We start from the raw sequence: 23,841 nt of genomic DNA, 5'->3' as shown, positions 1-23,841 counted from the left end.
GCATGTCAAACAAATTGCAAGGCTTGGAGTGATTGTGTGACAATACTATGAATGAGTGATTTAATAATTATCTGCTCATCAACTTTATTGCAACCGTATCTCCACAGATATGCAGAGGCCCAGACCATGACGTGCACATGGTGGGCATGTCGTAAGCAGAGCCGGCTGGAGCTGGGGGTCAGACTAGATGGCCTGGGAGGCCCCTTCTGACTCACTCTGTGTCTATGTTTCTAAGCTGAACTTGGAATTCATCTCCATTACCATAAGGAATCCTGCAATGAGATCTGGGAACGTGAGAAGTCCAAATGTGAATCACTAGAGTGAGAAATCGCTGTTGCTCATTTGTACGCCGCATTCACAGCACAAGCAAAAGTAACTTGCATGTTTTCTCTTATTTTGAGAAAGCAGAATTTCTAAAACCCAAGCGGTGCCTCCTCAGAAAGGACCACAGCAAGAAAAAAGGTAACTAGTAACTGTTCAGAAGAGCACCTGCCTCTTCCCGTGACACGGCAACCTACCTCTCACATCTGGAACACCCTGCCTTCACACAGTATGAAATTGCTCACCACAGGGTACCATCTTTCATGAGCAAATTGGAAATTTCTTCAAATTCACACATTTACTTCCACCGACTTTGCTTGTGCAAAGGCTCCTCCCTCCCTCCCTCCCTCCCTCTCTCTCTGTTGACCTTTCCATGCTCCAGCTGTGAAAACTGCCCCTGTACTATAGGACTACCTTGGCTCCCAAGCTCTGGAGATTACAAAAAAGCCACCAATTTCCCAGCCCCGTCCTTAAGGACTAGAAACTTTCATTTGTTTGCAAAAATAACAAACACTAAGAAACTGAGATCGTTTGGTACCAAATTGCTACACCCACATTGGGACCACTTCATTGCAAAATAGACACTGATTTATTTATTTGCTTGTTTAAAACATTTCTATGCCGCCCCCATCACAACAAAGCCTCGGGGCGGCTCACAAAAAAATACAAAAAAAATACATAAACAATAACAATATAACAATTTAAAAGAAAAAAACATTTTAAACCCCCTGTGCATTCTCAGCTAATTTAAAATCCTAACAAATACAATAATTTAGCAATTAAAATAAGTTTTAAATAAAAAGGTCTTAGCCTGGCGCCGAAAAACAAATAATGATGGCGCCAGGTGGACCTCTCTGGGGAGCGCATTCCATAGGTGGGGCGCCACCGCAGAGAAGGCCCTCCTCCGGGTACTCGCCCTCCTAATAGCATTCACTGAGGGTTCCCGGAGAAGGACATCCATTGCTGATCTCAAGGGGCGGGAGGGCATATATGGGTGCAAGCATTCCTTTAGATATCCAGGTCCCAAGCCGTTTAGGGCTTTATAGGTCATAACCAACACCTTGAATTGGGCCCGGACTTCAATCGGGAGCCAGTGGAGCTGACAGAGAACTGGGGTTATATGAGAACAACACCCAGTCCCCGTCAGCAACCTGGCAGCTCAGTTTTGCACCAGTTGAAGTATCCGGACCGTCTTCAAGGGCAGCCCCACGTAGAGCGCGTTACAGAAATCTAATCGGGAAGTTACCAGCGCGTGTGTCACTGTCGCCAGGCAGTCGTTCTCCAGGAAGGGACGCAGCTGATGGATCAGCCGAAGCTGAAGGAAGGCGCTCCAGCCGGCAGGATCATGACCCAGTCTGTCCTTTCCCCAAGGCATTTGAGCGAACAGCTGTGCCGCAAGCCAACCTATGGCAAGGGCTGCTGGGGGAGGCAAAACAAAGCAACTGCAGCGTGGCAGGTCCGAGCCGCTCCAAAACACGAACGGACAAAGGATTGTGTCCCCCCCTCCGCATTACGTCACGTCTGTTCGGGTTTCATCTGCCCAAACGCAAGCGAGGTCAAGGGCGACACGTCCATCCTCTTCGGGCAGGCTCAATCCGGGAGCAGAAACTCCACCCTGCTCCGAGTCCTCCAGGCCGGCGGCCGCGAACACCCGCTCCACATTCTCCTCTTCAGATCACTTTCTGCACAGCGCATTCAGATTACAGCTCACGCTGTCTCTCCAAGCGAGCAGCGCTGCCTGGAAGAGAACGCATTAATGCTCTTCGCATTAATAGAAAAGCTGGCCTGGAGAGGGAAGCTCAATGCTGCCGGATCTCCTGCCCCCTTCGAGAGCTGCCCGCCGGGCTGCAAGAACAGCAAACACACGTTGTGCCAACGGGCCCCGTTTCCCCTCGCTGGATCATCGGTGCTGCACCGAGCGGGCCCACGAGGACCCCGGCCACCTGTTCCTCCGAAACATGGCCTGCGACTCCAGCTGGATGCACCAAGCCTCCTTCCCGTTTTGGCTCTGCTGTTTGCCAGCGCTGGCTGGGGCCGGCCACCCACAAGCTGGGCTGCCGCATCAGTTGCCACATCAGTCCAAAATCAATGGTTTGGACTGATGTGTGCAGCCATTGCAGGAAGGGGGGGAGGGATACAGGGACGGGAGCTGCAGTCACCTGGGGTGTGTCCATTTCATTCCAAAAATAAAACAAAATTTACATCCAGGCTCTCCGGTGCTGCATCAAGAAAACTTCTGCAACCTACATAAACAAATGTGGGTATTGGTGACCTCTTTGCTTATGGAATATAGATTTATTTGCCACCTTCCAAGATCAAGATGAAGTGCAATACACAGCAATAAAATGAAGAACGTCCCTTCAATTTATTCATTCTATTTATTAATTAAAAGTTTTGCTATCCCGTCCCCTACAAACGTCTCAGGATGGCTTAAACCGTTTAAACTTAAATTTAAATCATTTTAAAATGAACCAGTTAAATAAATTTGAAAAGGCAGTTTCAAAGCATCAGCAAATACCTTAAAAGTTTGCAAATAAAAACATAAACATGTAAAGCACCCAGAAAGCAGAGACAGGCAGAGCCATTAGGTATATTTGGAGGGAAATCCACAGCACTTTACAGATCTTTGATCCACCAGGAAAAAGCAGTGCTTGCTGAGATGCCGTGCCCTGCCGGATGGAGTGCTTAAGTTCCGATTTGGAAAGGGTCTTGAGGGCTGATTGCAACAGTGAGGAGCAAGGTGGGAGAGACCACTGGACCAAGCCAAGTGTAGAACTGGGAAAAGGACAGAAAAGGACAACGCCAACAACTCTACAACCACTCACCCTTGAGGAGCAGCTGAAAAATTTGGGACTGCTTCGCCTGGAAAACAGGCAAGTGAAGAGAGAGATGGTACAGGCAGGGCTGGAACGAAACTCACCGGCACCCACCCCTTGAGCGATCCTCTCGTGCTCCACCCAGTCTTACAGGACCGGCTACCTTCATCCATGTCGCCACAGGTGGATGGGAAGAGGGGTGCTGCTTGCACCAGCGATCCTGCAGGGTTCCATGGCGGCCGAGGCTGTGTGAGCAACACACGGGCCCCTGCAAATGGCGTGGAAGAGACTCGCCGCCTGCACAGTGCCTGGGGCTCGGTTCCAGACAAGCATGCCATAAATGCAGGAACCCGGATTCAGGGCTGCCGCAAACAGACCGGAGTCCCAGGAGCCTGCCCCGGGCGTTCACTGGACTACAGGCCTCAACACGTACCCCTCCACATTGGCAGGAGCACACAAAAGGTCTGAGAAAAAGTGGAGAAGGAAGCATTTCCTTAATCTCCCATAAGACTCTACCCCAGTGGGGTCACATCCCATGAAAGTGGTTGGTGGGAGATTCAGGACGGACCAAAGAAAGGGCTTTGTCCCAGAGCACGGTCAAACTATGGCATCTGGATCCGCAAGCCAGAGCGGTGGGCACCCATCTGTACAGCTTCCAAAGGGGATTCCACAAATCCACGGAGGAGGCCGCTCCCAGTAATGGGGTTCACACAACACGTGGCTTATAGACCACGGTGGAGCAACACACCTTCCAAATCCAGCACTCGCCAAGGGGTTTTCCAGGCATCCCAGAAGGGCTGTTAGGCCGTCCCAGTTGCCCCGGCTTGGTGTAGGGTTTAAACAACCCACTGGATGAGAGTAGGATGTTAGCATGCGCCAGAACTGCGCTCACCCCGGTCGAACACGCTCACCCCCACCCCGCGCTGGCTATAATAATAGAAAGCAGAGAAGGAACACAAATTGAGAGAACAAAAGGAGTCTGAAAAGTTCCCCAACCCGGATCACGTTGCAGCGCACGCCTTCCCAAACGGGCCACGGAATGCAAAGAACGCCGAAGAGGCAGAGCTGGCGGGGGGGGGGGGGCTGAACTAAAACTGTTCCCAGCTCACGCCAATCCAGATGCTTTTCGTTCCCATGTGGGATGGCGGCAGGGGGGTGTGGTTCCTGGGGGGAGGAACGTGTGCGTGCCCCCCCCCGATCCTCCTTGTCCTTTTGCAGTGTTAAAATCATGCCAGCTTCACACACCACACCAATGGGAGTTTTGCTGGGCACTTTGGGATGTGGGGTCCAACCTTTCTACTGGCATCAGTGGGTTATTTTGCTAAGCTGAACTGCAGAGGGAGGATTTTTTTTGCGGGGGGGGAGACACAGTGTCCAGAGAAAGGCAGGTTAACCCTTTCCTCCACCACAAGAGTCTCCCTCCTCACTGATAAACTTCATCAGCACAGCCAATGATATTGATGATGATAATAACAACAACCACCAGCACCACCAACAACAACACTCTTTCCATTGGCCCCTACAGGGAAAGGATTAATCCTCTCCTCCTCAGCTTCAATCCCCTTTGAAAACTGTTCCCTGCATGAGAAGAAAGCGACTTCCATTAGCAACAAAGGACATTTAAAGTTCCAGGAAATAAATCCCGAGCTACATATGCTCAAGCCTAGAAAAGCTGCTGCACATGACAGGAATATAAAGGTATCAGCAACAGTCCACTCTCAGATGCTCTGAAATCCCAAGCAAAGGCATCTTCCCAGCCTCGCCACCCACGTCCCTTTGATGGAGAACGCAGGGAGGGAAATTCTCCAGACTCGATCGCCCTTTTCCCCCCATGTGCAAAATCAGCCAAGGTGCAAAGGAACTGAAGCGAATCGAGAGATGGGGTGGATCCCTCTCCGAAGTCCACTGCCCAAAACTGTCCGCCGGGCGCACCTGGCCTCAAGCAGTGAGGGCTTGTCCTACTGCAACAAAGCCAGGCCCTTCGGCAGTGAGAGGCTCGTCTTGCAAGCATCCTCAAAATTAAAGCCACGAAGTACAAGCTCCCCACTTGCACGACACCTTCCTAACAGCCAAAGACAAGCTTGCTAACAACCATGAATATACACAGTTAGCTGCTGCCAAATGATCAGTTGTTTGCTACCTTTTATTTAAAACAGCAACAGCAAACACACACACGGCTGCCCCTCTGGTTTCCAGAGAATCCACGGCTTTAAAATCTGTGGAACTGCACAGGGCAAGGAAACGGAGCTGGGCACAAACACATTTGGGCCCAGAAATTCCAACCCTATTGCTAGGAATTCTAATCCTACCCCTCTCTCTCTCTCTCTCTCTCTCTTTAAATAAGTTTTATTTGCAAAATTATAATCCTAAAAAACAAAAAGAAAACTACAATCATCAAAAACATCGAGCCCACTGGGTCAGCCCCCACACCCTTCTTTTTTCCATTCATGATAACTTAAAAACATATTTAAATCTATGCCAAGTCCCGTTTCTGTAGCCAATAATAAAGAGTCCCAAGTTTGATAGAAGTCAGTATCTTCCTTCTCCTTCAATGATAAAGTCAATCTATCCATTTCTGCACAGTCCAGGATCTAGGAATTCAACTCCTCTCTTGTGAGCACCTCTAGAAATGCAAGAGCTTGCCATATATATTTTGCCGTCCATTGTCCGATTGATGCATTTGGCAGCTGGCACAAAGGACTGCTATTTTCAAATTCCAAACACTCCCACAGGCCAAGAAAATATTGCAGGCTGTGATCTGGGTTATCACTGAAGCTCTTAGCCCGGGTCATGTGACCTTCAGGTGGTGGGACGTTAGTCACTGGGGAAAGGGTCTTTTCTGTGCTGGCCCCCTGTACTTGATAGCTGAGAACTCGTGAGCTCTTCCGCTTGGATGCCTGCCAAAAATTGTCAAAGGCCGGTGCACAAGGCGACAGTTTTCTTAAAGATTTCACACCCAACGAATGAGATGTGCATTTTGGAATCATGATAAACTCTGAAACAGGAAAGTCTGGCAAAGTGTCGTTTGAATAAGCGTGTGTGTTTCAGCTCCAAAATCAAGAAATGGACGACCAGGCGATCTGCCAGCACAGGATGGGCTTGCCGCCACACGGCCAGGTGGGACATTCCCCAGCACAGATGCCCTTGAGACGTTCCTTCACAGATGCCGCACGTCCACCTTCCCGCGAGGGAAGCTGGCTTGCTGCAGAAGCGTCCTCCTGGAAAGGACCCCAGGCCAAGATCAAATGCAGGATCCTGCTTCATGTGCTGGCCAAGCAGCCGCCTCCAAGAAACCCTCCAGCTGGGCTGCAGGGCAACCAGGAGCCCTCTGGGGCATCCGATGACCTGCATTCACGGCTGTTCCCGGTGGCCGTCCTGCCTCACGTCCACACAACATTCATCCCCAACCAGATCCTCACCAGATGGGTTCGACTGCAGTGTTCTTTTTTTTCAGCCCACTGTTGGCCATGCTACCTGGGGATGATGGGAATTGCAGTCCAACGCACCTGGAGCCCTTCCTAGCAGAATAACCAACCAGCCACAGATAACAGCATCTTCCATGGATGACAACCACAACAATCAAGGAAAGGCGAGGGGCACGCAAATGAATTGGGCTGCCAGATGATCTCCTGAGCATCAGAGAAGGTCTGGGGGTGCACCTCATTGGCCACCTTGCAAGGTGAGCTAGAACAGGAGATGCCTTTGACCAGACCAGTCCCCGTGCATCAGTCAGGAAGTGCACCTTCTATTTGGAAGACGACTGAATTGCACTTCAGAGAAGCTCTCAGGAACCAGCGGTGGGCAAAGCAAAATGTAACATAGCAGGACCCAAACACATGCCTACTTTACCCTCAAGTTCATACCACCAGGAGCAAAGCCTTAGGAAAGACGTGTTTCCTTCTGTTACACTGGCGGGGCTACCACACAAAACCTGGAAAATCACCAAATGATCAGCAACTGCAGGGAAAGGGCTGTGGGCTAGGAAAGGGGGCACCCGGCCACTTGCAAAACCCTGGAAGGCCAGATTTGGGTTGAGCGTCAACGCTTTAGATCAGGAGTCCTCATGGCACAGGTGTTCAGAGTGTCGGACTGGGACTCAGGAGATCCAGGTTCGAATTCCCACTCAGCTAACAGGATGCCTTTAGCCCAGTCTATCGACACCCTCCTATCTTGCAGGATTGCTGTGAGAAAAAATGGAGGATTACCTGAGCTGCCTTGAGTTCTGAGCAGGAAAAAGGGCTGGGTATAAATATAATTAAATCATCATCATCATCTGTTTCCTATCTCTAGGAAGAAGGTTATGCCAGAAAATACCCCGCAGGCAGGCTGGACTGAAAAGCGATGGAAGCACATTTTGATCCCAGTCTGGCAAGTTCTCAGCACAGCTCTCCAGAAAACTTTGCAAGCAGCCATGCCCCCAGGGTAAAAAGAACTTCTCAGAGCGGATTCCCTACAAGATGCAGAGCGGATTCCCTACAAGATGCCTCCTAATTTTATTCCCCCAAACCCAACGAACTCCTTGACAAGCAAAAGAGTATTTACTAAGACACCACACATGTTGGCGTATGGTCTGGACAGAGTGCTGATTGCTACCATATGGACAGAGCACCATATGCTAAAGCGCATGTCTGCTCACAGCAAACAGGGGCATCTCAGCCCCCAGATCACGGCCTGTTCGGCCAGGTAAGAGGCACGGATCACAGCCTTGCAGAGTTTGGGGGGAACTCCCCTTGTGGGGTTTGCTCTCAGAAATCCACTAATCTCGGGAAAGAGTGGGAATGTAAGCAGAGGTGAACTGGGTATTCCTTCCACTGTTGGGCTTTGGGGCCCAGTTATGCCTCATCAAAAGTGGGGTTCTTTATCTAGTCCGACTGGGTATTAGGCAAGCGAAAGCTGTCACAACAAGAGATGCAGTCAAATCCGAATTAATCAGTGAGAGAGAGGAAGCGGCAAGAGAGGACGGGAAGTGGATGACTGGATCAAATAGTGGCTTGTTTATTTTATCTATTAAACTGCTTATAACACATTTGCCTGAACTCCCTGATCCTGCCTAATCTCGGAAGCTAAGCAGGGCCAGGCCCAGTCAGAATCTGGATGGGAGACGTGCAGCGAGCAGCGGGGTGGACCCGATGGCCGCGGGGTCCCTTCCGACTGCATGATTCCCTGATTCATTTCTTTAGGCACTGTACACTGTAAAAAGGAACAATACCACCAAAACTACAAATGGTACCCCAAGAAAACAACAGAAAACAATGGTTTAGAAAACAACATAAAGCTAATAAACCCACCATCATTGCATAAAATATGAGAGAGATATATATTGCATGAAAACCACATTGCATGGACTAAAATCTTAACCGCTAAAAGTGGCAAAATATTTCATAAGCCTGGGAGAACAGAGAAGTATGAAACGGCAGCAATGTGGGCACCAGGCCAACTTCCCCAGAAGAGCTTTTCAGAGCGAGGAAGGCACCCCTGGAAAAGCCCTCTTTCTTGTTGCTACCCTCCTGGGCCGAAGAATGAGAGAGCACCAGAAAAGGTGTTCATGGATAACCTTAAGGATTCGGTAGATACATATAGAAAGAAGCATTCCATCATGCTTCCCACAAAATTCTCAGGACTCCAGTTTTACTGACCCATCAGCCTAAAGCTGGCTTTCAACTTTAGGAAATTCTCCAAGGGACAGGCTTTCAAATCACCCACCTGGCTAAGACCTACAGACCTGGGAAGATGTGGTTGTAATACTGCAGGAACCATGACACAGCAGCCCATGTTTGGCTCGTCAGCTGACAACCAGGCCTCCAAGAACACACCTTGGAGGCCTATCTACACAACCCCAGTATCCAAGCCATTTTCGACTCACTGCTGCTGCCCATGACCATCCCAAAAGCAAGTCAAAGGCCACCTGTCCTGTTTGAAGCAAGCAGGGAGTCCATAACATGGACCCAAAACATTACCAGCACCACTTCATTGGTTAACAGTGGTCTTCACCTGGTGGGGTTGGTCTACCACTGTGGACGGATACAGCCAGGGAGGTCGATGCAGGGCTAGATGGACCAAAGGCCAACACTGACTGGCAGCAAAGGGAACTTCCAATGTTCCTATGAGTTGATCAAAGACTGGCCAGTCACTTGTGTCTTAAGACAATGGTAAGAGGAGGAGGAAGGAGACCAGAGGGGCAGAAAACAGGAGAAAAGGCGAGAGGGTTTACCCATCAGATTGGGCCCCGGGTCTAAAATGGAATAGTGGTCTAAAATGAATTTGTAGAGGGTGTTGTTTCATAAGGAAGAAATGCTAGATCACCTCTCACTGCACGGCACAGGTCCTCTTATACCCTCTGACCTGCTTTGCTCCCCGCTGCGACTTGTTAAAGGTCAGTCCTGAAAAAGAATGGAAGGCTTCCTCGTATTTTTTAAACAGAGGGAAAATGTGCACATGAACGATGCCTCCCCTTTCCACATGGGCTTCCGCTTTTAAAGACATGAGAAGATGAAAAGACGGTATATAAAAGGGTTCCCATCTTTCCTCACAACCAAGACTTGGTCGAGGAAAATTAAAATCAGACAGCAAGGTGACCCCAGTCTCCTCTCCAGCCCGTCCCTTTCCAGAGTCACTTTCAAAGACTGGCATTTTCATCCGTGCCTATTTTGGGACATGCTGCCGGCAATTCTGGAGCGACCCCCTTTTAATACGACTGCTCCCAAACCTGCTTGGCTCAGGAAACCCAAAATTGCCCTTGCTTGCTTGCATCATCACCCAGCTTCAAAGGACGCCTTGCGGCAGGTGGTGACTCAGCTCGGCAGCCGACGTGAGAATGATGAGGACGGCTCTTTCCTAAGAGCTGAAGAGCTGGAAACAGGCTAGAGGAAACGACAGGGGCCAACAAACACACAGCTGTAGCACGGCTCGCCGGGATCTGGCTTCAAGACTGCTGGGAGAGCACGTTCTCCCGATTCTCGGGCGCAACACTCGCCGGGAAAGCGCCATTTCCCATCCTCTCCCACATCCATCCCTATTGAGGAAAAGGCATGGAAGGAAATACAGAAACTCCTTCTTCACACAATGCGGAGTTAAACCATGGAAATCACACCCATGAGATGCTGCCAGCCACCATCTGGACGGCTTTCAAAGGGGGTGGCTCATTTGAGGAGCAGAAGGCTACTCCGGATGCTGGATGGTACCCGGGGTCTGATCTGCCACAGCTGTCCCGCCTGCAGTTCAGCCACACAAAGCTCACACGGGCGCTCACAGCCCAGCTGGATCAGGCCAAATCTACCTCAGCTTTAGGCCTCGAACTCTAGCAAGGCAGATGCCTTTTCAAAGATGTGATCGGAGCAGGAAGATGTCCTGTTATTTGGTTTGCAACCCATGTTATCCTGGAAGATCCACTCCGTTAGCCCAGGAAAAGCTCTGTGAATTTGCCCCGTGCTTTTTCAACACATCGGACATGAAACATACATTACAACGGCTTCACATTTTACAGTGAGGTAACTAACCTGTTTAAAGCTTGTGATGAGCAATTATTCACTCATGTGGACCCCATATGGGGATCTTTTTGTGATCCTCAATTTTTGTTGTTTTGAAACTTTAAAGAATTTCCAAAACAAAGGACTCGCCACTCCAACAAGCACCGTCCACCCTTCCTCACTTCCACCTCCACAAACACCCACTATTTTGTGCAACTCTTCCTTTTCCCTTCTTATGCCTGCACATCTGTCTGCACCTCTGGGGTTGGAGCGCCCTGACGCCCCGATTTTGAGCTACGCACGTGGAGCAGCAGGATAGCACAGCTGTCTTATGCCGCAAGTCAACACACACACACCCATTCCCTGCACCAGTGTGGGCATGGGGATAGTGTGGTACTTGCACCTAGCTTGTGGTGGGCAGGACGGAAAAAGTCTGGAAATTTTGAACCAACCAGGAAAGCCCCATTTTAAAAAGCCTTTAAACAAGCAAAACAAAACAAAAACAAGTAAAAAGTCGATAAACACAACCGGTGCCCCTTGGCTACATAATTATTAAATATTCACTTTCCTCCTCCTCCTCCTCAATGCCTTCTTCCATGCTTCCTTGATTCAGGACTAACCCCTTCCACCCAAAATTGCATTAAGTCACCCGAAGGTTTGATACCTTTCGCATTTATTAATATGTGCTCGACAAGCAACCTCCAAATATCATTAATCTCATTCCTACTTGTCAGCCCTTTTTTCACCTTAACTCAATGGGTTAATTTTATCATTAACAGCCATATCCCAGATTTCTTTATACCATTTGCTTATTTGGAAATCCCGTTTCTCCTTCCAGTTCTTTGCTATTATTAACCTTCCTGGAGTCACTTGCTGTCGTTATTGATATATTTATTTGTATTGATGTATTTTAGTATTTTATTTTTCAGTGTTAATTTTTTTTTTAAGTTTTTAAAGACAGACACCCATCAATGCACACAGATGAACGGGCTTCTCGGCAGCTGCATAATCGCCCCGAACGGTCTGAAAGCACAGACGCAGCACCTTGATGTGCCTTGAATGAAAGCACACCAGTTTCTTCAAAGCTGCCTCTGAACTAAGATCCCGATTTTCGCTCTACAAAACAGGGAGGGGGCAATCGGGGTGCAGGGAGGGTAGAAAAGGAGGGGCCAGGAGTCATTTGGACACAGAGACTGACCACTGGTAGACGTGTCCCCCTGCTGGGCTGGTGTGTGCCTGCCACAAGCGGTATGGGGACTGCAGCACAGGACAGAAGCAGGGTTATCTCCCCGGCCACGTGCTCTTCACCCCGAAAGGTAATACACAAAATGAGACACAAGACAACTACCGGGACGCCCTGCAGTCAACACGGATGTGCAAATGTCCCATATTTTGGACAGGGTGTGCCTGAACTCGGGGGCTCAGCAGCTGTGCAGCCTGCAGAAGGTGCCGGTTCAAATGCCACAGCTCCAGATGTGGCCGGGTTCAAAAGGTCCAGCTCTGCCTCTGCAGCCGTGGGATGCTTCTCTCAAGCAGCCAATGAGGAGAGAAGGCAGTGTGATGCCCACGGGACGTATTTCCTGCAGCCCCGGTGCAGCTGGGATCGCTAGGAAATGAGTTTCTGTTGGCATTGTAAACTTCAGAGGAGGTTTTGATGCGAGGCAGCTTAGACCCTTCCTTGCCATGGCAACGCACGGCTTCTCAACGGCCAGATATACCCGAAGCCCCAAAGAACCTTCCCAGGGGCTTCTGCACCAGACCCAAAGGACACGTAACTAGCAGCCACGTCTTTTCCCCCTGCCCTAAAGCAAGCCGAGAGGAGAGGACCCAAAGTGCGCGGAAGGGAGTCTTCGTCCTTCCTCTTTGCCGCAGATCAGCTACCCCATGGCTGCATCAACCTTTGCCAGAGTGATACACAGATCAGTCCAGAGCAGGATGTGTCCATTCATCCAGAGAACCCTCCTAAAATCCTTCAGCTCCTGTTTTTCTTCTTTGACAAGCACGGTTCTCTCATTCTCCTGCAATCCACTTGCAAGACAGCGTGCACGGAAGGTGATGTACAGAGCAGTGGAGTCCAGCTTTGCAAACAGAAAAACAAGGATGCTGCCACGCAGGGCTATAAAACCGCGAAACATGCAGCTCGCCTCCGATCCGGACAAGTCCAAGGGGGCACTGGACAGGGGTTCTAATCAAGGACACACCTGGGGAAATTATTCCATGAAGCGACCCTCGGCCCTCCCTCTGTTTAAGAGCCATAAGCATACTGTACCTCAGAGAGATGTCCTGAAGAGGCGGAAGACAGTTTAGCACCCTGCACTCAAACAGAACCAAACAAACACGCAGACACACACCCTGTCCCGCAGAAACTTAGAGGGACTGCATTCCTAATCGGAAATGCCTTGGGCAAAGTTGGCTGGTTTGCCAACAGTTTAGGCAGTTGCTCTTTTCCCTCCGCCAGAAAAATGTCCTTCTACTTTTAAGACACCTGCCTTACTTTCCAAAAAGCAGCCTTTTATGCCCCCAGAAAGAGCTCCTCATTTTAAATATTCTGAAGTGGAAGTTATTTGATTATGCAACCCTATCAGATCAAAATCCAGCTCAATTCTTGGCTAGAACTCTATCCCTTGGCAATAGGTACCCTGCGTTAATCATGTAATTTCCTTTTGGCAGTTTTGCAGTTGCATTTTAATACCAAATGTTGTTGTGATTCAAATAGGACTCTATTTTGCTCTGCTGCTTCTTACTCCCCCCTTTTCCAAAGCATGTCAAAATGCTTCTCGGTTTCTGCTTTAGAACACTTTACACATTCTCCAAAAGGAGTATCCAAAGCTTCTCTGTAGCACACCTACAGAGATGAACAATTTCTAGGTCAAGCACGTATTTTTCAACCTGCTGCTATGAATACACATAGCAGGAATGGGGAAATCGTGCACCAGGCTTATCTTGGCAAACAGCAGGGATGCTTTTCCCACAAAGACAAGCAAGTTTGCAATGTGGAAACATGTGCAGGGACTTTAAAGCTATCCTTCCCCCTAGTTGCAAAGATGGCATTCAAACTACGGTACTTCCGGACCCTCCTAACTCTTTCTCCACCTGTTCTATAGAAACAGGCCGTGCTTTTGGAAGTGTTCTTCTCCCACACTATTTTCTTTTACTAGGCACTCCTTCCAAAGCATTTTAATGTTGCAAGCCGTCCTGAGACGCTGTCGTAAAGGACGGCATATAAATGTTTAAAATAATTAAAAATAATAATTCAATAAAGAAGAAAGTTCAAGGTTCACGTTTCAATTTGCTTGCATCAAAGCTCCTGACCAGCTCTGCAAACCAACCCCTTGAGTGCAGAATCCCAGAGCAGGGAATAAAATTTTGGGAGACATTCCACATGAGGGTCTCCCGGGTACTCTGGGCTCCACCCCAGCCCACCCCAGCCCAAGCCAGCATGGACAATGCTCCAGGATTATGGGAATCGCACTCCACCAGGTCTAGGTGATGCGCACTCAGTTTACGTAACTCGGTTTAAGAAGTCCTGGCCTACTTAGCAACAGGACCACCCTGTGTACGCCAGAATTTAGAGCTCGACTACCTCCCTGTCCTCCCAAGTTGTAAGCCTGGGAGGAGGTCCTTGCCTCTGCCGCAGCTTGAGTGGCACCTGGCGTAACCAAACCCTACCAGCGCCGAGCCTTGATCGCTGGCCAGGCTGGCCCTCAGCACTAGCCAGGTTTCTGCCCCCACGTCATGGCTCCGGAGTGGCTCAGAGTGCCTCCGAAGCCCAGCTCAGCTGCAGGGCATGCCCCAGCGACCTCCTCAGCCTGGGATGGAGCCGGAGCCAGGGTTTAGCTTCACCTTCCCTGGGGCAGGGTCGTGCCTCGGCAAGCCAGAGTGTGGACACCAGCGACCTCGCAGGAATGCCCAGGCACTAAGCAACTCCAGATGACAACCACACCGAGCAAATCTAGACCCACAGTGCACCTGACTCAGTACTGTCAGCCCTGACTGGCAGCCGCTTTCCAGCCCTACCTGGACGTGCTAAAGACTTTAAGGGCCCTTCTGCACGCAAGCCTTTCACTGCAGCCCTTCCGCATGAAGTCCGGCATCTTTTTGGACAAATGCACCCGTCCTCAAGCACTGCCTGCTGGTATCCCCAACACACATTCCAAACCCGCTCCGAAGCAACAGGATGATGCATGGCCTCCCGCGAAACCCCACTCACACATCGCCGACAGCGTGTGGGGAAGCAAGGACCCACCCCACGCACGCCCGGGCACTCATCCCCTGCTTTCCTGATGGCCGGGCTCCACTCTCCTCACTGCTTCGGGTGCAAATTGTTGCCAGGGTAAAACAAAAAAATCCTTGTATAGCCTCCCATTTTTAAACCTGCATACTACAGCTCTAGGAAACAGAACCTGAGGGCCATTTCAAACTTTATAAAATTAAGTTTGATTCCTCCTATGAAGGAATGAGTTTCTCCTCTGTAACCACAGAAGTTTAGAAACAGAGCTCAACATGGACTCTTTCTACCATTGACCTGGTTCACACATAATGCCAGTCCGTGGGTCAAACAACCCATAAATGGGCAAGGCAGGGCTGCCAGGAATAACTCACTCCATGGTTGTTAATCACGATACCCAAACAGAGCAAGGCAGGCTAAGAAGGTTAAACAACCTGGAGTTCTAATGCATCAGCAAACCATGGGTTCAAACTCTGGGTTGTCTAATCTTCAATAATCCAGAGTGCCGAATTAGGACATGGCAAATTCAGCAAAGCCCCAACAACCCATCAATTGAACAAGCCATGTTTTGTTCTCACATGTGAGCCAGACCACTGTCTACTGCAGCCTAGACACACTTATCTTGAAGTAAATCCCGCTGAACTCAGTAAAATGAGATTGCACTGCAAATTTAAAAGCCAAAAGCCAATCCCCAAAAGACCAAAACAAACCAAGATCATTGGGATCCTCTCTACTGATTTTATGATGAAGTGTATCTGTCCTGAACACCCTCAAGGCAGATTTAATTGTCTTATCTAGCAAGACAAGAATTGATTGAGCAACTGGTCAAATAATAAGATTTTAAAGCATTCAATTCCCTTGAAAACTTTAATCAGGCCAGTTACCAAACATTGGCTGAGAAACAATGCAATTATTTTTAAAACAGTAGCCTCTACAGCACAGTTCAAGTGCAGCATTCTGGTCACTCCCATCTTAAAAGGATTTCTGGAGATGTGGAGAAGGTGCAAAAAGCAGGGACCCCACTGACGGGGATTGGGGGGCCTTTCCTGGGAAGACAGCTGCAGCACCTGGAGGGACAGGTAAAGGGTAACCAAAGGGGCACAAAATCAAGATGTGTTAGAAGCAACTGGCACTAATGCAATGAGAAACCAGTGGAAAAGCCAAGGAAAACACTCAATTCTAGTCCAGGGCAGGTCAGTGAAGTTCACAAAAAGGTGCTTGGCCATCTTGTTCTCTTCTTTAGGAAGTTGTTGGTTCTGTTGGGCTCATGGACGGTCACACGGACATGAAAGAAAGAATGGATGGATATCTGCTGGCAATTCAACCCGAGGGGAACCTCCAAGTTCAGATAAAGCCTGCCCCCCCAGTTAAGCAATTGCTGCTCATTAACAGCAGGGAAAAGCATCAAAAGGTAAGACATCTCACTGTAGGCTAAGGCCAAGATCGTCCACACTCTTGGATTCCTGATCACTGTGTAGGGCATGAAAGCTGGATAATGAAGCAAGCTGAGTGGAAGAAATACCCTGAGCTGGCAGAAAGACAAGCAAGTAGATCCTAGGCCAAACCAAGCCAGAGCTTTCCCTAGAAACAAAAATGAAAGACTGAGGCTGCTGAACTTGGCACACATCTTGAGAAGGTACGACTCCATGGAGAAGACAATCATGCCAGGGGAAGTCAGAGGGGTAGGAAGATCCTTCTTCCTTGGCCTGATCCTGCCGAATCTCAGAAGTTCAGTGGGCTCAAACCTAGTTGGCATTTGGAAGAGAGACTTAAGTCCTACACTGAGCAGAGGGTCGGGGTCAATGACCTTCCAGGCTCCTTCTAACTGTATGATTCTTGTAACCCACCCTGAGAGCCTTTCCAGCTAACGGGGTGGGATATAAATCTAATTTAACAACAACAACTCTTCTATGAAAATATGAAAAGGAAGACCAAATAAGAAATGGATCGACTCCACAAAGAAAGCCACAGCATTGGATTTAGAACAGGGATGTCTTAGATAGAGCATTTTGGAAGACTTTCATTCGTAGGATCACCATAAATCAGAGACGACGTGACAGCACATAAGTACACCAGGGGCTACTGCCTCATATTAAGCTTCCTGGAAGCAACTGGGCACAACAGAATTAGACAAGCCTTTGGTCGGATCCAGCAAAGCAGAGCTTACATCAAGCGATGCTCTGCTGGGAACTCTGCCCCATGAGATCCACTGCAAGGTGGCCAAGGTTCTCTCACTTCTCTCCTTGCATAAACATGACATCCTAAACAGCAGGAAAGAGTCTTCTCAGCTTCAAAGAATCTTTGGACAATATTTGACCACAATCAAATAACACATGGTCAATTGACCCATCAGTCAATTGGCAGTTTGGCAGTATCTGGCCGGTCAATTGACTTGACATTCCAAAGCTTGCTCAAAGGATGTTAATCTATAACAAAGGAGACACAGGAGCTGTATTCACATGCGGGAATGCCAAAAAGTGCCTTATACAGAGTCCAAGCCTCCCTCCATCCAACCCAGTATTGTCAACACTGACTGGCAGCAACAGCATTCCAGAAAGGGTTATTCCCTAACTACTGGAGAAGGCAGGGATGAATCCATGGGTTTTCTGAATGTAAAGCAGAGCCTCTCACAGACCAGGTTGTGGTTTCTCTCCAGTTATGCATCCTGCATTCAGCACTGATCCTGGAGTGCAAGACTGGGTCTCAAGAAATCCGGGTTCAAGTCCCCCCTCAGCCATGGAGCTCACTGGGTGACTTTGGTCCAGTCACTGTCTCTCAGCCCAACCTACCTCACAGGGTTGTTGTTGTGAGGATAAGACTGAGTGGAGGTACAGAATGAGGTAAGCCGCCTTGAGTTCCTTGGAAGGAATAAAATGAGATATAATATAATAAATAGTTGTAAAGGGGTTTGCTTGTTAGACCATAGCTGGACCATGGGAAAAACAATACCCTTGTTTTACAACATCCTAACACCATAACAAGGCTAGATTATGGGTTTAATACTAGGATGTACAACATAAATGCCCACTTATCGACCTCAAATTATGAGCAGATCATGGAGCATCGCCAATCTTCCAACTTCAGCTGAAACAACAATGGAGACCACACTACTAAACCAATTTACTGTGAAGTAATTCCCTCTAACTGTAATGAGACTTTTGGTCTTGCAACTGTGTTTGAACATAGCCCTACTGTTTGCTGTAAATGAATCTATGACACTGTTTGATTCAGGCAATGCTTTCAAATAATCCAAAAATAAAATGCTTCCCTTCTGAAAATGAGTGGGTTCTCACGGCAGGACAATCCCTCATGGGGAAGTAGCCACAAAGAGTTGCCACACTACCCCGACTCGGACCACTTCCTCTAAGGTCACTTAGTTTTCAGCGACAATCCATGAAAGGAATGCAATTTCTTCCTGGATGAAAAATAAGCTGAAACACACAAGGAAACTGACCAGCCAAGAGTAAACATTCTGGACACCCCTAAGAACAAACTTATTTTTATTTCCTCCAAAGTACAAGTTTTCACCTATGCTGACAAAATGCTGCTATGTTTCAAAAATATTTTGAAACCCAAAAGCCTCACTGGGTGACACAAGGAATTATCCCTCAGGTAAACTGAACTAGTATACTTAAAATAAACATGGCTGTTTACATCCCACCAAATTCAATACTGCAGAATCCCACGGTGTCCTCAACTTAACCTCATATATTATTCCTTCGCTATAATACTTTGCGAAAAGTGCTGCACCACCGTGTAAACATGGGATTAAAAGGGTGAAGGAAAGACTAAACTTTCCACTTAGCAGCAGATGACAAAGCTACGAGCAGTGAAAATGTAGAAACGAATGTGTACGCAGAGCAACATGGGAACCAGTTCACAACACGTGCAAACATTCAGTGCGGGGTCTGAGGCGATTTTGCTTGCTTTTCGTTCATTTAAATACCAGCATCAAGAAAGCAACTTGTGGAGGAAAGCGGAGCAAGAGAAAACAGAGTGCCTTACTCTTTTCTATGCCTACTGCACTTCCTCAACTCGGCGCCTTCCAGATGCATGGAGCTATACTTCCGACGGCCACGCTGGCTGGGAATTCTGAGCGTTGTAGCAAGACGCATCTGGAAGGAACTGGGTTGTGGCCATCCGACTGCTACTTCTGCACCTCAAAGGGTGCCTGGAAATGCTGTGCCTCCATCTCCTGGGTTCCAAACACATATTTCTCCTGTACCCGCTTTGAGCAGCCTGGTGCTGCCCAGAGTGTGAGCAACACTCCCATAAGCCCCCACTCAACACTCCCATAAGCCCCCACTCAACGCTCCCATAAGCCCGGTCAATGGTCAGGCATTATGGGACTTGCTGCTGTTACCACATATTGATTTTGACACCTTTCTCAAAAAGAGAAAGAGGGACTCAAGGTATCCAGTAACAGGGATTAAAACATAACAAATAATTTACAACCTCTAGATCCAAGTGACAATAAAAAACCAATAACTGTTCGATCACCTGAATTAAGAGGCCCATTCTATGCTGTCAAATGCCTGGGAGCCGAGGCAAGTCTTAAGGAGGTGCAGAAACGAAGGAGACCGGCAGACCTCACCAGGGGGAGAATGAACACCTGAGCACGGATGCAGGTAGGGTTTGAACAAGACCCAGCTGCTTTCTTGTGCACAATTGCTTCAAGGCAAGGAAATTCACTTCTGTGTTATTTACTTCTGGCTAGAGTTGGCAATATTACGATGATCACATGGCAAATGCTTCATCAATACACTTCATGTTTATGCACTGGCAAACCGCTCAGGATTTATTTCTTGATAATATCAGAATGCTGAAAAGGGCTTCTTGTTCTAGGAAATCAAGGTGTATAAAAACAAGCAGTAATGAACCTACAGTTAATTTGTATCAACATCTATGAGAGTATCTCATAGACAGGGAAACAGAGTATGCCAGGTTACAATAAGAGCAAACAAAGTTATACAGGAAAATATATCAAAAGGCCAATTACCAACCAATTCCTTCACTGGAAATGCCCAGTGTAGGAGTTTGGATTTTTGCTTCAATGCTGATCATCATTTTTGTGAGAAGTTTTAGTGCCAATAGTAAAATGGTACTTGCAATTTCTTTGCCGCCAAGATGCAATTGTTAAAAAAAAAATGAAGGTATAGCGCTTAGAACACTTCTGTGCTGCGTAAATGCTGGCTTCATTATTTAATTTCTTTAACTTTGCAGCATCCAATAGTTGAAGCTAGTTTACTACCAGTCCTAAATAGAACCAATATACAATAAAAACAACTATAAGTGTTTTCCACAGCACAAATTTTAAAAACAGTGGAAAAGTCTTAAAGCAACAGAACCACTAATATAATATTTTGTTACCACAGGGATTGAAGCATACAAAGAACTGCACCTTAGAACAACTTAAACAGCTAAAACCAATTTGCAAGAAAACAGCGCAACTGATAAAGCAGTTCAGTTAAGCAGTTCAGCCTGTTATATGCTGTCAAATTGCCAGGGAACAGAAAAGTCATAATTTTATACACGGAAAGGCATAGCACTGGCCATCAGCCTCAGTCTGAAGCACCAGGAAATGCAGGTCTACTGACGCACATCTTCCTGGTAACCTGGAGGGGAGGAGATGGAGCCACCTTCGTGTGTTTCCCCACAACCCGCTGAGCTTTCTTAGCTGGCCAGCTGTAAGGGTGCACTAACACTATTTTTATTTTGCATTTACAGCCTGCTTTTCTTCCTCTTGCAAGGAAGCCAGGGCGGCTTACATAGCTGCATTTTATCTGTGGAACAACAGCCCTGTGAGGTAGGATAGGCCGAGAGTGAGTGGCTGGCCCAAAGTCACCCAGTGAGCCAACCTGAATCTCGCAGGTCCACACCATTACGCCACACTGGCTCTCTAAAGAAAATGGTTTTTACACTTTTCTCAACCACGCATGACTGGGGAGACTCAGTGAAGACACACGGTGTCAAAACACCCATGCCCCTCCCCTAAAGAATAATCTGAGCCTTAAAAGGTGGTGCATGGTATTGGGAAATATTACACCCATCCCGAAGGACTTGAACTGGTTGCTTAAGGTTTGAGAGTGATTTTAATGTGGGTTTCATTGTATGGCAATTAATTTGGATGCTGTGCTCCACCCTGCTTATTGTAAGATGGTCCCGAGTTCTCAGTACCAGACAGGATATAAAAGTTCTAGAGAGAGAGCGAGAGAGCGAGAGAGAGATTTGATTCTGGTCTGAACTTTTACAGTCCTAAAGAAGCGATCATGTGCCTACCTGAACACAAAGGAAACCCCAGCACTGGGACCTGGCTGGCTCTCTAAGCTGCTGTCTGCCTCACTCCTGAAAGTACCACGGCCTGCAAGGGCCCATGTGCATGGAAAACAGCCCCTCCCGAGTCCCCCCACCCCGCAAACCGTGGGGTGCAGTCCCTCAAGCATTACCATTGGGTCCCTACACTCCTGGCCTTTGGAAAGGGCGTGAAGATGCACCTTTTCCACTAAACATTTTATAAACACACTCTCTGAATGTTTCCACTGCTCTAAATATTCTTGCTTTTATTGTTGTCAAGCTTCATTTTCTCCACCTTGCCCTGATGGCTTTCTGGCAGACAGCCCAGTATAGAAATCTTAGTGATAATGCAAAAATGGTGAATGGCATTTAGTCCCATTGTGCTTGAATTTTCTTATCAATGGAGCTGCCAGCCATTATTCCATGTATCAGCTGCTTGGGGCAGAGCTACTAGGTGAAAGCCAGGCCTTCTCATCTTGTTGATGAGTTCAGGCTACCTGATTAGCTGGACCTTGGTTGGATCCAACAGGGCAATTCATATGTGCGCCTCATCATCGGAATCAACAGAACACTGACTGAAAGGAGATTATGCTCCATCTTATTTTCCTAGGTCTATCTACCTGAACTCTGTAGGTACAGCTTTTATATGTATTTATCAGCAATTTCAGTGGTGGAACTATGCCTTGGAACATTTCCACCAAGATACATTCTCTTTCGGCTTGCACATTATTTCAGCGCAAGGCATGCCAGGTTGATGCAGCTGAAAGCGGTGATGGACCCCCCCACACACACACACACACCCATCCAGCCGTGTTACTGTGGGGGAAGGGAAAGGAAGGCTTTGTTAGCAAATGTCTCTTTTTCCCCTTTCCACTCATCAAACACTGCTGCAGAAAGACACATCACTCACTTCGGTTTCTCCTGCTGTGGTTAATGATTCATTCCCAGCTTTAAGAAAACAAGCAAATGGGATACTTTGCATTACTATTATTAATTTCATTTCTATACTGCCCCAAGCCAAAGCTCTCTGGGGTGTTATCACTGGGGTGTAAGCCAGTCAGAAGGGCACTTCTACCCCAAGGCCCTGGAGAAAAACAACCCGCTTCTCTCAATCAGCTTCAGCACAAAACCTCACTGTTGTTTTGAGAAAGTATTTTAAAAGAATCAGAAGGAATGCGCTGGACTGGTTTTGCAAAAAGCGCTTTCTATGTTTTTCTGTCTGTTGCCTTGAGCCCACGCATCTTTGAGAAAAGCGACTTGGAAAGGCAATTTTAAACAAAAAATTTTTCATCTTCCGTTTTATCACTCACCCTTCTTTCATCACAATTTCATGGCTCCAAGGAGCTGTTTAACTTTGTGTATCTTATCTTTCGTGACACTTGGAAAATAATATTTATATTTATGAGCAATTAATACAGCAAAGCCAGCCAGGATAAAGGAGACTTTATTCTCTGGAAAAAGGCTGGTTTGTTGTCAATCCTGCTGCTTGAACCTCATGAAAATGGCAAGGGGCTGGGCCAGGGCAAGATGTCACTATGGACAAAGGTGAAGGAGAGAGAAGGAACAGGTTCTCCGTGCGTGTGGCTCAATGCGCTAGGCAGCCCCTCCAGCAACACGTTTTGCACCCCCAAAGCACTCGCACCAACCGGAAGGGGGTAGCAATCTACACTTAAGGGCAATGCCAAGACCTGTTCCTCCAACGCACACGCACTGAGGCCAGCTTTGGTGAGGTGCAGGAATCCTTAAGTTCTCGCCAAGATGTCACCGGCACCTTACCTTATGCAATGCAAAGCCAGGGGCTTTGACAACTAAACACCGCCCCCCATTAAATTGGAGGGGAGGGAGAAAGTAGGAATGTCCAAAAAGGGCATCTCTGCAGACCAAGCTCCCCAAAATTAGGGGGGATTAGGGAGTTGACTAGGTACATAGAAAAACATGGCTCCCTCACCCCTCTAGTCCTCATGAGTCTAAACAGGTTAGTGGACCGGGAGGGGGGGGGGGGCACATGGAAATAACCAACAACCGCCCAGTGCCCCCTTTCCTCCCATCCACCAAATCCTAATCCTCAGAAGTGACTGCAGTGAATGAGACTGGAGGGGCGGGGGGGGGGGGGGGGAATCTACCTGTATCCATTCATGAAACTGGGAAAATACTGGGGGCTAACCTATCATGGCACAAAAGGGATCCCAGAATGGGGGGGAGGGGGCTTTGGTGGCTCTAGTAAGGAGGTCACCCCTCGCCCACACGGGCTTGGGAGGGGGGATATCTGAACCCCTAATAATCCTAGGACTTCAACCCGCTTCTTAAGGAAGGGGGAGATTTTTTTCCAACTTGCGACCAGGATCAAAGCATTCGCACCTCGAGGAGGAGGCACCAATCCTGGGGCGGGGGCTGCCCACCGATTCCCCCCCCCCGGCCACTGGATCCTCCCCGAGACGAGGATTCGGGCTGGGGGCGGCGAGCCGCCCGGCGGGAAGGAGCCCCCTCCTCCGGGCTGCGGCGCGGGGGTCCCAGCCCCGCGGAGGGGGTCGCCCGGCCGGCGGGCGGGGCCGCCTGCTCGGGGGCGCGCGAGGCGGGGGCTCCCGGGGGGCGCGGGGCCGGCTGCGCGGGGGCGGCACCTCTCTCCTGCGGGCGGGGGAGAACAGCTCTGCGGCGCGGCGGCGGCGGCGGCGGCGGGGCTGGCTCTGCGGCGCGGCGACGACCGGCGGCCTGCTCC

General features: G+C 48.6%; 1 protein-coding gene across 2 annotated transcripts in view; it reads right to left on the bottom strand.

Moving 5' to 3' along the window:
* SMOX (spermine oxidase) overlaps positions 1 to 23,841 on the bottom strand; it is a 47,591-nt gene extending 23,750 nt beyond the window's left edge. Inside the window, exon 1 of one of the 2 annotated variants that reach the window (XM_044429050.1) lies at positions 23,744 to 23,841. The gene's annotated coding sequence lies outside the window, so the exon portion shown is untranslated. Of the gene's footprint in view, positions 1 to 23,483; positions 23,589 to 23,743 lie in introns of those variants that run through there. The other variant, XM_044429051.1, reaches the window with a different exon arrangement.

The sequence above is a fragment of the Varanus komodoensis genome, unplaced genomic scaffold (assembly GCF_004798865.1).
Source record: "Varanus komodoensis strain SLA01 unplaced genomic scaffold, ASM479886v1 scaffold2, whole genome shotgun sequence".
Lineage (NCBI taxonomy): Eukaryota > Metazoa > Chordata > Lepidosauria > Squamata > Varanidae > Varanus > Varanus komodoensis.
This window is presented reverse-complemented; position numbering and strand designations above follow the sequence as displayed.